Below are 13,442 nucleotides of genomic sequence, written 5' to 3'. Positions count from 1 at the left end.
CCTCACCAAACACTGAAATCCACTGATGCCATGATCTTGGACTTCCCAGAGTCCAGAACTGTAAGTTTATTGTGTTTTTGTTACAGCAGCCCAAACGGACTGAGACACAGGCATAGACAGAGGTCTGCGGTTGTATTCATCAAGATAATAACAGTGCTTATTCCTGGGAAACTGGTTTTATAGATTTACAGATTTACAGCGCAGTGACTGAGTATTTTTATAGATTGCTGCTAAGTCGCTTCAGTCGTGTCCGACTCTGTGCGACCCCGTAGATGGCAGCCCACCAGGCTCCCCCGTCCCTGGGATTCTCCAGGCAAGAACACTGGAGTGGGGTGCCATTTCTTTCTCCGATGCATGAAAGTGAAAAGCGAAAGTGAAGTCGCTCAGTCGTGTCCGACTCTTAGCAACCTCATGGACTGCAGCCTACCAGGCTCCTCCATCCATGGGATTTTCTAGGCAAGAGTGCTGGAGTGGGCTGACATTGCCTTCTCTGGGGAAACTCTTTTAGAGAGTGTTTAAAACTTCATTGTGTCTTCCATTTTTCTAATTTTCTGTAATGAGCATGTCTTTTTTGAGTCATATTTTTGTTTAAAACACCATTTAAAGTTCTATTTGTGACTATATATTGATAGCCCTTACTAATCTACATTAACTTTTTGAGGCTTCTGTATTTTTAAATTTAAATTTTTGGATTGAAATGCAGTAAAATTGACCTTATTTTTTTGGTGTACATTTCTGTTCATTGTCTTGTCGTTGTTCAGTCCCTCAGTCACGTCCGACTCTTTGCAACCCCACGGACTGCAGCACGCCAGGCCTCCCCGTCCATCACCAACTCCTGGAGCTTGCTCAAACTCCTGTCTATTGAATTGGTGATGCCATCCAACCATCTCGTTCTGTTATCCCCTTCTCCTCCTGCCTTCAATCTTTCCCAGAGCACACGTATAAATTTGTGTAACCACGGCCACCACCAGGATCCAAAACAGTTCTATCACTGAAAAAACTCCTTTATGCAAATTTCCGGACAGTCCAGTGGAGAGGACTCCACACTTCCACTGCCAGAGGTGCAGGTTCAGTGCCTGGTCAGGGAACTAAGACTCCCGCAAGCTACGTGGTGTGACCAAACAAACAAACAAATGAAACACAAATGCATTCCTTTCTGCTAACCCCTTGGAATCACACGCTCACCTCTCCTAACCCACAGCAACCATCGACCTGTTCGCATCACTATATCACTGGAGTAGTTTTGTCTTTTTGTGAATGTCATATAAACGGAAACAAACAAAGGGTTGGAGAGAATCACTGAGAGGATGTGATGGCTGGTCCACCCAAGAGCTGGATCCAGGCCATCAGAGGCGCCTTGCCCGCTCCCTGTTCTTGGAGTGTAGTTCTGTCCACCTTTCCCACAGTGGAAGCCGTTCTCCAGGACATGACCTGGAGTAAGGTGTAGTTGTGACCACCTGGACAACAGAAGTGACTGAAGCCAGGGAGGGTCTCTATATAAACTTTAAGCTTCTGGCGGGTGGGTGGGACAGATCTCCTTTAGAATGGACTGGTTGGATCTCCTTGCAGTCCAAGGGACTCTCAAGAGTCTTCTCCAACACCACAGTTCAAAAGCATCAATTCTTTGGCTCTCAACTTTCTTCACAGTCCAACTCTCACATCCATACATGACCACTGAAAAAACAATAGCCTCGACTAGACAGACCTTTTGTTGGCAAAGTAATGTCTCTGCTTTTTAATATGCAATCTAGGTTGGTCATAACTTTCCTTCGAAGGAGTAAGCATATTTTAATATCATGGCTGTGGTCACCATGTGCAGTGATTTTGGAGCCCCCAAAATAAAGTCTGATACTGTTTCTGCTGTTTCCCCATCTATTTGTCATGAAGTGATGGGACCAGATGCCATGATCTTCGTTTTCTGAATGTTGAGCTTTAAGCCAACTTTTTCACTTTCCTCTTTCACTTTCATCAAGAGGCTTTTTAGTTCCTCTTCACTTTCTGCCATAAGGGTGGTGTCATCTGCATATCTGAGGTTATTGATATTTCTCCTGGCAATCTTGATTCCAGCTTGTGCTTCCTCCAGCCCAGCGTTTCTCATGATGTACTCTGCATACATAAGCAGGGAGACAATATACAGCCTTGACGGACTCCTTTTCCTATTTGGAACCAGTCTGTTGTTCCATGTCCGGTTCTAACTGTTACTTCCTGGCCTGCATATAGGTTTCTCAAGAGTGTGGGGCCTATTTATCCATTCACCCACTGAAGAATATTTGGGTCATTTCTGAGATTTGGTGTTTATGAATAGAGCTTCTATAAGCATTCACGTATGTTTTTGTATGAAGGTAAACTTTCATTTCTCTAGAGTCAATACCTCAAAGTGGGACAGTTGAGTCACACAGCAAGTGGATGTTTAATTTTATGAAAACTGTTAAAACTGTTTTCTGGAGTGCCTGCGTCATTTTGCTTTTCCACCTGCAATGAATGAGAGTTCCAGTCCCTCCACATTCTCACTAGCATTTAGTGTTGCTGATTTTTTTTTTTTAAGTCTTGCTGTTCTACTGGACTTCCCAGATGGCACTGTTGGTAAAGAATCCACCTGCAATGCAGGAGACACAAGAGACACAGGTTTGATCCCTGGGTCGGGAAGATCCTCTGGAGAAGGAAATAGCAACTCACTCCAGTATTCTTGCCTGGGAAATCCCATGGACAGAGGAGCCTGGTGGGTACAGTCCATGGGGCTGCAGAGTCAGACAGGACTGAGCGTGCACACACCATTCTAGCAGGTGTGTAGTTCATCTCAGAACGGCTTTAATGTGCCTTTCCCTGATGTCTAATGATATTGAACGTATTGAACATATGCCTTTCATATGCCCTCTTGGGGTTGTTTGTTTTTTTACTGCTGAGTTGTGAGAGTTCTTTATACATTCTGCAGTCAAATGCTCTACCCCCGAGCTATACCCCCTGATAGCTCTCTGTGCATTCTGGATATCAGTCCTTTGATGGGCGTGCAATTTGCCAATGCTTTCTCCAAGTCTGTAGCTTGTCTTTTCATTCTCTCTCATTCAAAAACAAATTTATTCATTTGGCTGCCTTGGATCTTAGTTGCAGCATGTGGGATCTTCATTGCGTCATGTGGAATCTTTCATTAGGCACGTGGACTCTCTAGCTTGATGTGGGCTTAGTTGCTCTGTGACAGGTGAGATCTTAGCTCCCAGACCAGGGATTGAACCCGCATACTCTGCATCGCAAGGCAGATTCTTAACCACCAGGCCACCAGGGAAGTTCCTGTCTTTTCATCCTCTTACCTGTCTTTCACAGACTGAACATTTTTGATTTCTTAGAAACTTTTATTTTATATAAAAAGGGGTTTTCCCTGGAAACTCAGACAGTAAATTACCTGCCTGCAGTGTAGGAGACCCAGGTTTGATCCCTAGGTTGGGAAGATCCCCTGCAGAAGGGAATGGCAACCCACTCCAGTATTCTTGCCTGGAAAATTCCATGGACAAAAGAGCCTGGTGGGCTACAGTCCATGGGATTGTAGAGTCAGACACGACTGAGCTACTAACACTTATTTTGTATTGGAATATATCCAATTAACAATGCTGTGATAGTTTCAGGTGAACAGCGAAGGGACTCAGCCATACATACACATGTATCCATTCTCCCCCAAACTCCCCTCCCATCCAGACTGCCACATAACACTGAGCAGAGTTCCCTGTGCTATGCAGTAGGCCCTTGTTGGTTATCTGTTTTAAACACAGCAGTGTGTACATGTCCACCCCAAACTCCCTAACTATCCCTTCCCTCCACATCTCCCCACTAGTAACCGTGAGTTCATTCTCTAAGTATGGAAGTCTGTTTCTATTTTGCAAATAAGTTCATCTGTATAGTTTCTTTTCTAGATTCTGCATGTAAGCAACATCATATGATATTTCTCTTTGACTTACTTCACTCAGGATGACAATCTCTGGGTCCATCCCTGCTGCTGCAAGTGACATTAGATCATTCTTCTTAAAGGCTGAGCACTATTCATTATATATTTATAACGTCTCTTCTTTATCCATTCTTCTCACTATGGACATTTAGGTTGCTTCCCTGTCTTGGCTATTTTAAGCAGTGCTGCATGAACATGGGGGTGTATGTATCCTTTCAGGCATTTTTTCCCCCTCTGGATATGTGTCCAGAAGTGGGATTATAGGAGCATTTGTTTTTTGGTTGCTAAGTCATGTCTGACTCCTTGTGACCCCATGGGCTGCAGCATGCCAGGCTTCCCTGTCCTTCACTGTCTCCCGGAGTTTGCTCAGACTCATGTCCATTGCGTCAATGATGCCATCCAACCATCTCATCCTCTGTCGTCCCCTTTTCCTGCCTTCAATCTTTCCTAGCATCAGTGTCTCTTCCCAGTATCGGGGTCTTTTCTTCAGCTTCAACATTAGTCCTTCCAATGAATATTCAAGGTTGATTTCCTTTAGGAATGACTGGTTTGATTTTCTTGTTGTCCAAGGGACTCTCAAGAGTCTTCTCCAGCACCACAACTGAATGCTTTATAGGATCCTAAGTAACTCTCATTTTAGTTTTTTAAGGAAGCCCCATTCTGTTCAAAGCCACCCTGACTGGTGTGAGGTGGTATCTCAGTGTAGCTTTGATTTGCGTTTCTCTCATAGTCAGGGACGGTGCATGTCTTCTCGTGTGCCTCTTGGCCATCTGTATGTTTTCTTTGGAGAAATGTCTATTTAGGTCTTCTGCCCGTTTTTTGATTGGACTGTTTATTTTGATGATATTAAGCTTCATGAGCTGTTTGTAGATTTTGGAGACTAATCCCTTGTCAGTCACATCATCTATAAACATTTTCTTTCTGTCTGTGGGTTGTCTTCTCGTTTTGTTTATGATCTCCTTTGCTGTGCAAAAGCTTTTGAGTTTAATTAGGTCCCCGTTTGTTTATTTTTGTTTTTATTTCCATTACTCTGGGAGACGGTCGAAAAAGATACTGCTGCAATTTATGTCAGAGTGTGTTCTGCCTATGTTTTTCTCTAGAAGTTTTATAGTGTCTGGTCTTGTATTTAGGTCTCTAATCCATTTTGAGCTTGTGTGTGTGTGTGGTGTTGAAAAATGATCTGATTTAATTTTTTATATGTAGCTGTTTAGTATTCCCAGCACCATTTGTTGAAGAGACCGTCTTTCCACCATTGTATAATTTTGCTTCCTTTGTTGAAGATTAATTGACCAGAGGTGCTTATGTTTATTTCTGGGCCTTCTATCCTGTTACATTAATCTATATTTCTGTTTTTGTGCCAGGACCAACCATACTGTCTTGATGACTGTAGCTTTGTCAAATTTTAAGATTTTTTGTTCTAGTTCTGTAAAAAATGCCATTGGTAATTTGACAGGGATTGCATCGAATCATCTGTTGATTGTCTTGGGTAGTGTAGTCATTTTGACAATATTGATTCTTCCAATCCAGGAACATGGAGTATCTTTCCATCTGTTTTTGTTTTCTTCAACACAGAAGAAGCCCCAGATCATGAATATATTATCTTCTATATATTTTTTTAAGTTTTATAGTTGTTTTTTTTTTAATGTTTAGATCTACAACTCATTTGAGTTAACTTCTGTATAAAGTGTGAAGTTTAGGTCAAGGATTGGTCGAGTTTTTGCATATGGATATCCAATTGTTCCAAGACCGTCCATTGAACTGCCTTTTCACCCCTGTCAAAAACCAATTGGCCATGGTTATGGGTGCCTGTATCTGGACCTTCTATCCTGCTTCACTAATGTATGTAGCTGTTCCTGTACCAGTACCACGCTGACTTGATTGATAACTTCTGTGTAGAGGGTCTTAAAATTGACTATCATGAGTCTTTCCATGGTAGCCTTCTTTTTCAAAACAGTTTTGGCTCTTACTTCCCTGTCTTTCAGTGTAAATTTTAGAATTGGTTTGTTTCTGTCTTAGAGACTGCTAGGATTTGTGTTGGAATGGCATTAGGTTTACAGATCAATTTGTGCAGAATTGACATCATGGCTATACTGAGTCTTCTAATCCAGAAACACAATCTGTCTTTTCATTTCTTTTATTTTTTTAAACATTTATTTATTTTTGACTGTGCTGGGTCTTCATTGCTGCATGGGCTTTCTCTGGTTGCAGAGGGCAGGGGTTACCAGTTTGTGGTGTGTGAGCTTCTCACTGCAGGGGCTTCCCCTGTTGTGGAGCACCGGCTCTAGGCACACGGGCTTAGTAGTTGTGGCCATGGCCTTAGTTGCTCTGCAGTATGTGGGATCTTCCTGGACCAGGGATCAAACCAGCATCCCTAGCATTGTAAAGTGAAGTGAAGTCGCTCAGTCGTGTCCGACTCTTTGCGACCCCATGGACTGTAGCCTACCAGGCTCCTCTGTCCATGGGATTTTCCAGGCAATAGTCCTGGAGTGGATTGCCATTTCCTTCTCCAGGGGATCTTCCCAACCCAGGGATCAAACCCGGGTCTCCCGAATTGTAGACAGACGCTTTACCGTCTGAGCCACCAGGGAAGTCCTAGCATTGCAAGGCAGATCCTAAATCACTGGACCACCGGGGAAGCCCCCGTCTTTCCATGTCTTTAGATTTTCTTTGCTTCCTTCCATCCACACGTTGTAGTTTTCATTGTATGGATCCTATAGCTGTTTTGTCAGATTCATATCTAATCATGTCATTTTGAGGCGCTATTGTAAAATAGCATTAAAACTTTTTAATTTCCAATTGTTCATTACTAGTATATATAAATAAGATGAATTTTTCTGTGTTGATCTTGACCCTGCCACCTAGGTAAACTCACTTCTTAGTTCTGGGATTTTGGGGGTTGGGAGTAGGGGTTTAAAAATTCATTGGAATTTTCTATTCTGACAATCATGTCATCTCAAAGGAAGAACAGTTTTATTTCTTGCTTTCCGGTCTATAGCCAGCCCCCTCTCCCACTTTTCTTGCCTTATTATGCTGACTAGGACTTCTAACACGATGTTGATAAAAAGTGGTGAGGTGGCACTCTTTCCTTGCTCCCAATCAGAGGGGGAGGGTGTTCAGTCTCTCAGCAGTAACTCTGATGTTAACTGTAGGTTTTTTTTTTTTTTCTGTAGATTCCTTTTATCAGGGTGGGTCAATTTATTTCTATTTCTATTGCTGAGAGCTTTTTCAAGAATGGATACCACATTTTCTCTAATTCTTTCTCTGAATCAATTGATACAATCATGTGGCTTTTCTTTTTCAGGCTGACCATATGGTGGGTTACTCTGATTGCTTTTGAACACTGAACTAGTCTTACATTCCTGGGATAAACCCAACTTGATCTTGGAATATTACTCCTTTTATGTATTTCTGAATTTGTTTGCTGATATTTTGTTGAGGAGTTTTGCATCTCTGCCCATGAGAAAAACTGGTCTTTGATTGTATGTCTTTATCCAGTTTTGATACCAGGTGGCATCGTAAAAAGAGTTACAAAGTGTTCCTTTCTCTTTTATTGGGTAGAATTCCTTTGAATATTTGGTATGATTTACCAGTAAATTATCTGGACAAGGAGACTTCCTTTTTGGAAGGGGTTTAAATTATAAATTCAATTTATTGGTTATAGGATGAGTCAGGTTATCTATTTCAACCTGGGAGTGAGATTTTGTAAAAAAAATTTTTTTTTGAGGAATTTGTCCATTTCATCTAAATTATTTGGCTTATGTACACAGAATTGTTCTATTATTTGTTATTCTTTTAATATCTGTGTGCCTACAGTGACCTCTTATCTCTCATTCCTGATACTGATAATTTTTTTTCCTTTATCAATTTTGCTTGCAGTTCACCAGTTTTATTGATCTTTTCCAAGAAACAAGCGTCGGTTTCACTGATTATCTCTATCATTTTTCTGATTTCAGCTTTACTGATGTCAGCTCCTATCTTTGTTTCTTTCCTTATGCTTCAGATTTATCTTAAGCTTTTTTTCTAGTTTCTTTAAATGGAGGCCCAGGTTATTGATCTGAGATCTTTTTTCCCCCAATATGAACATTTAATGCTATAAACTTTCTCCTAAACATTTCTTTACCTGCATCCCAAATATTCTGGTACATTGTCTTTTCATTTTTCTTATTGATTTCTAGTTTAATTCCACTATGGTCAGAGAACATACTTTATATATTTTCAGGTTTGTTATGACCCAGGATCTGATCTCTCCTGGTCACTGTCCCAGTTGCAATAGAAAAGAAGTGTCTTCTGATATTGTTGGGTGGAGTGTTCTGTAAATGTCAATTAGATCCAGGTGGTTGTTGGTGATGTTCAATTTTTCCGTATCCTTGCTGGTTCTATGAATTACTGAGATATGCTGAGTGACCACATAGAGGATTTGTTCAAAGAGGGGACAAAGCTGAGGGACAAGGCGCCTTGGTCATCAAGAGACTGAGTCCTGGCGGCTGCATCGGTTTGCTCATTACACTGTCTTGGGAGGCAGACACACATTTGTTTGAATCACCTCAGCCCCCCTGCTTCCTAAAGGGGAGCTCACGGCTAACAGCTGAGTTTCAGATGTCACCTATGGACATCCAAACACATATATGCCTAAACTCTTATTTTCCATCTCTGCTGACATTCAAACAATCTACTTACTCACAGCTGCGCTGGGTCTAGGTGCAGGGAGCAGGGATTTCTCCCTAGTTGCGGTGCACGGGCTTCTCTTGCTGCAGAGTACAGGCTCTAGGGTGTGTGGGCTCAGTAGCTGTGGCACAAAGGCTTACCTGCCCCACGGCATGTGGACTCTCCCCAGACCAGGGATCACACCTCTGTCCCCTGCACTGGCAGGTGCATTCTTAACCACTGGACCGCCAAGGAACTCCTCTCACGACATTTTTGAGGAAGGGAAAGTGAAAGAGTCTGGGTCTTCCCTTCCTTTCCCCCCTGACCTCCTAAGGAACATTTTTGCTGTTTTCTCTGAGACTCTGGGCTGATAAAAGGTAGTGGGTAGAAAAGCTGAGATAAGTCAAAGGGGCTAAATTAAGTTGTGTTTTAAAAAGAGTTCATTGCTATGAAGGAGAAAATACTTGATGCGGAAGGGTGTGGAGAGGAGAAATTTAGAGGTGCAGCTGTGAGGGCGAAATGACTTCAGGGGAGACGTGTTGAAAGCAGACTTTTAGAGAGTTAGGCAAGATGTCAGGAGGTGTAATTCCCCTTCTGCCAATACTCCAAGAGCCTTCAGTAAAGGCTGACTTGACTCTTTGATGCCTTTGAGTCACACTTGTATTTCTTCGGGCTATGACACCTTGCCGAGCTGGACCTGAAGGTCAGTCAGAGGCCAAGCTGTCATTCAAGGCATTAATTTAAGGGACACCCTACAGGAGTTTGGGAGAGTAGGGTTTCTTTCTTTCCAGGCCCAGAAGGCACAGAACTATGCTCCCTACGCCAGCAGGGGAGACTTGGCAAGAAAGTTACACGTTGGAATTCAGAGAACTCCTTAATTTTGAAAGTACTGTATTTAAAGTGGATCACTTCCTCCAAAAGCAGGTCATCAACTCCCTCAGCACACAGTTGTCTGGTTACATCAAAAAATATATTTTCCCCTTTGTCAAGTTCACAGAACTAGGAGGAATCACTTGGTTGGGGGGAGGGCTTTAATTAGAAATGTTTGAGGGAAAAAGAGGGGAAACTACCTATCCCAAATCCTGAACCCACCTCCTCCCATCCCTCTCTGCCAGCTCTCTGAATTGTAAATAGGAAGGGGAGAATTAGAACCAATGATAATAACAGCTTGCTGTACCCAACAATTATTGAGCGCTTGCTGAATGCCGGATCATTTCACATAGAGTGAAAGCACCTAGGCCAGGACCTGACATTAGGAAGATGCTCAAAACCTGTTTGCTGACTCACACCAGCCAGGTCTGCCAAAGACGCTTCAGTGCTCAGGTAATTCGCTCCTTTTAAAGATAAGTCAGCTGCCATCAAGAGAAAGACAAGCCCATGAAGCCATCTCCTGAATAAAGCAACATTTCTCCACCTTCAGTATTTCAGACTTTTGTTATAAATGGCAGCAGCCCAGCCCAAACAAGCCTAAACAAGAAAAGAGAACTTATCAATTCCCATGATCACACCACAGAAAGTAGGAGGTGGGGAGCAAGGACTCAAAGGATGATACGCTTCCTTCTCTTCCTCTTTCTGCTTCTTGTCTCTCCTGGCTTCTCTCTCCCACTACAGGTGGTCTCTCCCCACCTGGAAGCGCAGAACATGACTGCTGGTGTCCCTCCGACTCACAGCCTTGAACCCTGTCAGCCCAGAAGCAAGATTCTTCCCCAGGAGAAACATCCCAGGGAAGGATGTTGATTGGCTCCACTTGGGTCACGTGCCCATCTCTAGACCAACCCCAGAAAAGTATTTTGATTGGCTTCGCTTGGCTCACATGACCATCTCTAGACCAATTGCTCTAGCTGGAGAGATGGGACAATATCATTAGTTCAGCCTGGGTCATGTGACCTTCTTTGTCGGGGGACGCCTGCTGAGATCCATTTCCTGAAGCAGTGGAGCCCTGTTGTCAATTGTAGGCAACAGAGGCGAGCTTTTGCTGATCTCAGCAGTGTAGTTAGGTGCTCACACGTGAGCCAGGAAGTCATACTTGGTGCTAACCAGGCGGAAACAAGCCCTTCTGGTTCCAGTCGGATGACTAAAGGCTGTGGCTAGTACCACTGCCCCTGCCACACCAGGAACTTGATCTTGCGGCCACTGCCACCAAGGAGCCAGCAGCTTTTTTGTGTCTGGTTCTGAACCTGAAGGCCAGCAGAGGGTATCTGATGGGTACAGCCTGTAGCACCTGTGCTTCAGCTGCAAGGGAGGGCAGGAGATCAGGTAACTGTATTTTAATATTGTGGCTGGCCAAAACTCAAAACAAATGTCCACCGCAGGGTACATATTGAGCATTCATGCAACAGCCGCTAACCACTTTGTTCCCAAAGCTTCTGCTCCTGCAACGTAAGCCTGTATCTACTAAATGTCAAACGAGAGGTCACCAGATCGCCTTTTTTTAGTGGAGTCCACCCCATAAATCTTGGTGCTTGGCACGCGGCTCCTCTTCATGCTGACAAGGTCATGACTTGATGTCTGGGCTGGCAAGCATCATTTCTCTCTTTCAGATTTTCCAAGTGGGGTTCTTAGGAGGCAGTTCCAGGCGCCATTAATTTAAACATCTTTAATCTGATTTATTTTGCAATTCCCTGCTTTAATCAAAGGTCAGCTGTCCCAGCTCAGTTGTTAGGATGAATCTGTTTCCTTGATGGACAGCGTCTTCCCGACACTGTGGATCTTTTGCTGGAGATCTCTTGAGGGCAAACTGAATTGGCAGGAAGTGAAAGGAGACTCGGGGGGCAGGGGTCCTGGCTGGTGGGTGAATCCATCATCCGCCCCCAGAGGCTGAGCTCAGCTTTATCCAGAGGCAGAGGAAGGCCCCGGCTGCCCTCCCCAGATCCCCTAATCCTTGGGCGTGCGTGCGTGCGTGCGTGCGTGCGTGCGTGCATGCGTGCGTGCATGCGTGCGTGCGTGTGCACTCAGTTGTGTCTGACTCTTCACAACCTCATGGACTGTAGCCCGCCAGGCTCCTCTGTCCATGGAATTTTCCAGGCAAGAATATTCGAACGGGTTGCCATTTCCTTCTCCAGGAGATCTTCCTGACCCAGGGATCGAACCTACATCTCTAGTGTCTCCTGCATTGGCAGGTGGATTTTCTACCAGTTGAGCCACTGGAGAATGCCTTACTCTGTTTTTCCACTCACCCTCCTCAGACAGCCATGTGCTGCCTTAAAAAAAATACCTTTTTATTGTGGTGAAATACACATACCATAAAATTCACCATGCTAGTTATTTGAGAGCACACGGTTCAGAGACAGTTCATATACCCACAGTGTTGCACGGTCATCGCTGCTATCCAGTTGCGGAACATTTTCATCATTCCAGAAGGAAACCCCCTTAGCAACTAAGCAGCGGCTCCTCCAGGCCCCCACCCCCAGCCCCGGGCTACCAGTCTGCCTTCCGTTGCCATGGATTTGCCTAGTTTACATTCTGGATGTTTCCGATTCCACAGATGTGTTCCATATAAATGGAGTCATACCATTATATGGCCTTTTGTGTCTGGTGTCGTTCACAATGTTCTTGAGGTTCACCCACATTGTAGCATGTGTCAGAACTCCTTTCTTTCTCATTGTTGAACAATATGCCATATTTTGGGCTCCCCTGGTAGCTCAACGGCTAAAGAATCCGCCTGCAGTGCAGGAAACCCGGGTTTGATTTCTGTGTTGGGAAGTTCCTCCTGGAGGAGGGATAGGCTACCCACTTCAGTATTCTTGGGCTTCCCTGGTGGCTCAGGCAGTAAAGAATCTGCCTGCAATGCGGGAGACCTGGGTTTTATTCCTGGGCTGGGAAGATCCCTTGGAGGAGGGCATGGCAACCCACTCCAGTATTCTTGCCTGGAGAATCCCCATGGACAGAGGAGCCTGGCGGGCTACAGTCCATGGGGTCTCAGAGTCAGACATGACTCAGCACAGGACATGCCATATTTTGCTTATCCATTTGTCTGTGATGGACATTTGGGTTGTTCTCTCCTCTGGGCTGGTGTGAATGATGCTGCTATGAGTGTCCATGCTGCAGGACAGGCATGTCTCAGTGAGGAGATTTTGGCTGCCAGTAACAGAGAATGCAATGCGACTGGCTTAACTCTGAAGGAAAATGCATCATTGCCTATGATGGATAGGCACGTCTAGGGCAGCTCCAAAGAGCCCTTGTCTTTGCTCTTTTCTTCCCTACAGGCTGGATTTACTCATGGTTTCAGGCTGCAAAGTTACAGGGGGCCTAAGCAGACATGACATCACTGAGTGGAAGAAGAGGGGCCCTTTCTTCCTTGTGTCTCTTTTTCTAGAATGTTATAGTTTAACTTTTACCCTTTGACCTACTAATCGTCTCAACTTCATTTTTGTGTATGGTGTGAGGTTGGGATCCAGGTTCATAATTTGTTTCCATACAGATATCAGATATCTAGTTGTTTCAACACTGTTAGCTCAGAAAGACTTCCCTTTCCCATTGACACCTCTGTCAAAAATCAATTGCTGGGCTTGGGGGAGAATGCTGCTGCTGCTGCTAAGCCGCTCCAGTCGTGTCCAACTCTGTGCAACCCCATAGATGGCAGCCCACCAGGCTCCCCTGTCCCTGGGATTCTCCAGGCAAGAACACTGGAGTGGGTTGCCATTTCCTTCTCCAAAGCATGAAAGTGAAAATGAAGTCGCTCAGTCATGTCCGACTCTTAGCAACCCCATGGACTGCAGCCTACAAGGCTCCTCCATCCATGGGATTTTCCAGGCAAGAGTGCTGGAGTGGGTTGCCACTGCCTTCTCCATTGGGGGAGAGTAGATACATGTTTATGTATGGCTGAGTCCCTTCACTGTTCACCTGAAACTACCACAGCATTGTT

This window comes from Ovis canadensis, chromosome 3 (genome assembly GCF_042477335.2).
Source record: "Ovis canadensis isolate MfBH-ARS-UI-01 breed Bighorn chromosome 3, ARS-UI_OviCan_v2, whole genome shotgun sequence".
Taxonomy (NCBI): Eukaryota; Metazoa; Chordata; class Mammalia; order Artiodactyla; family Bovidae; genus Ovis; species Ovis canadensis.
This window is presented reverse-complemented; position numbering follows the sequence as displayed.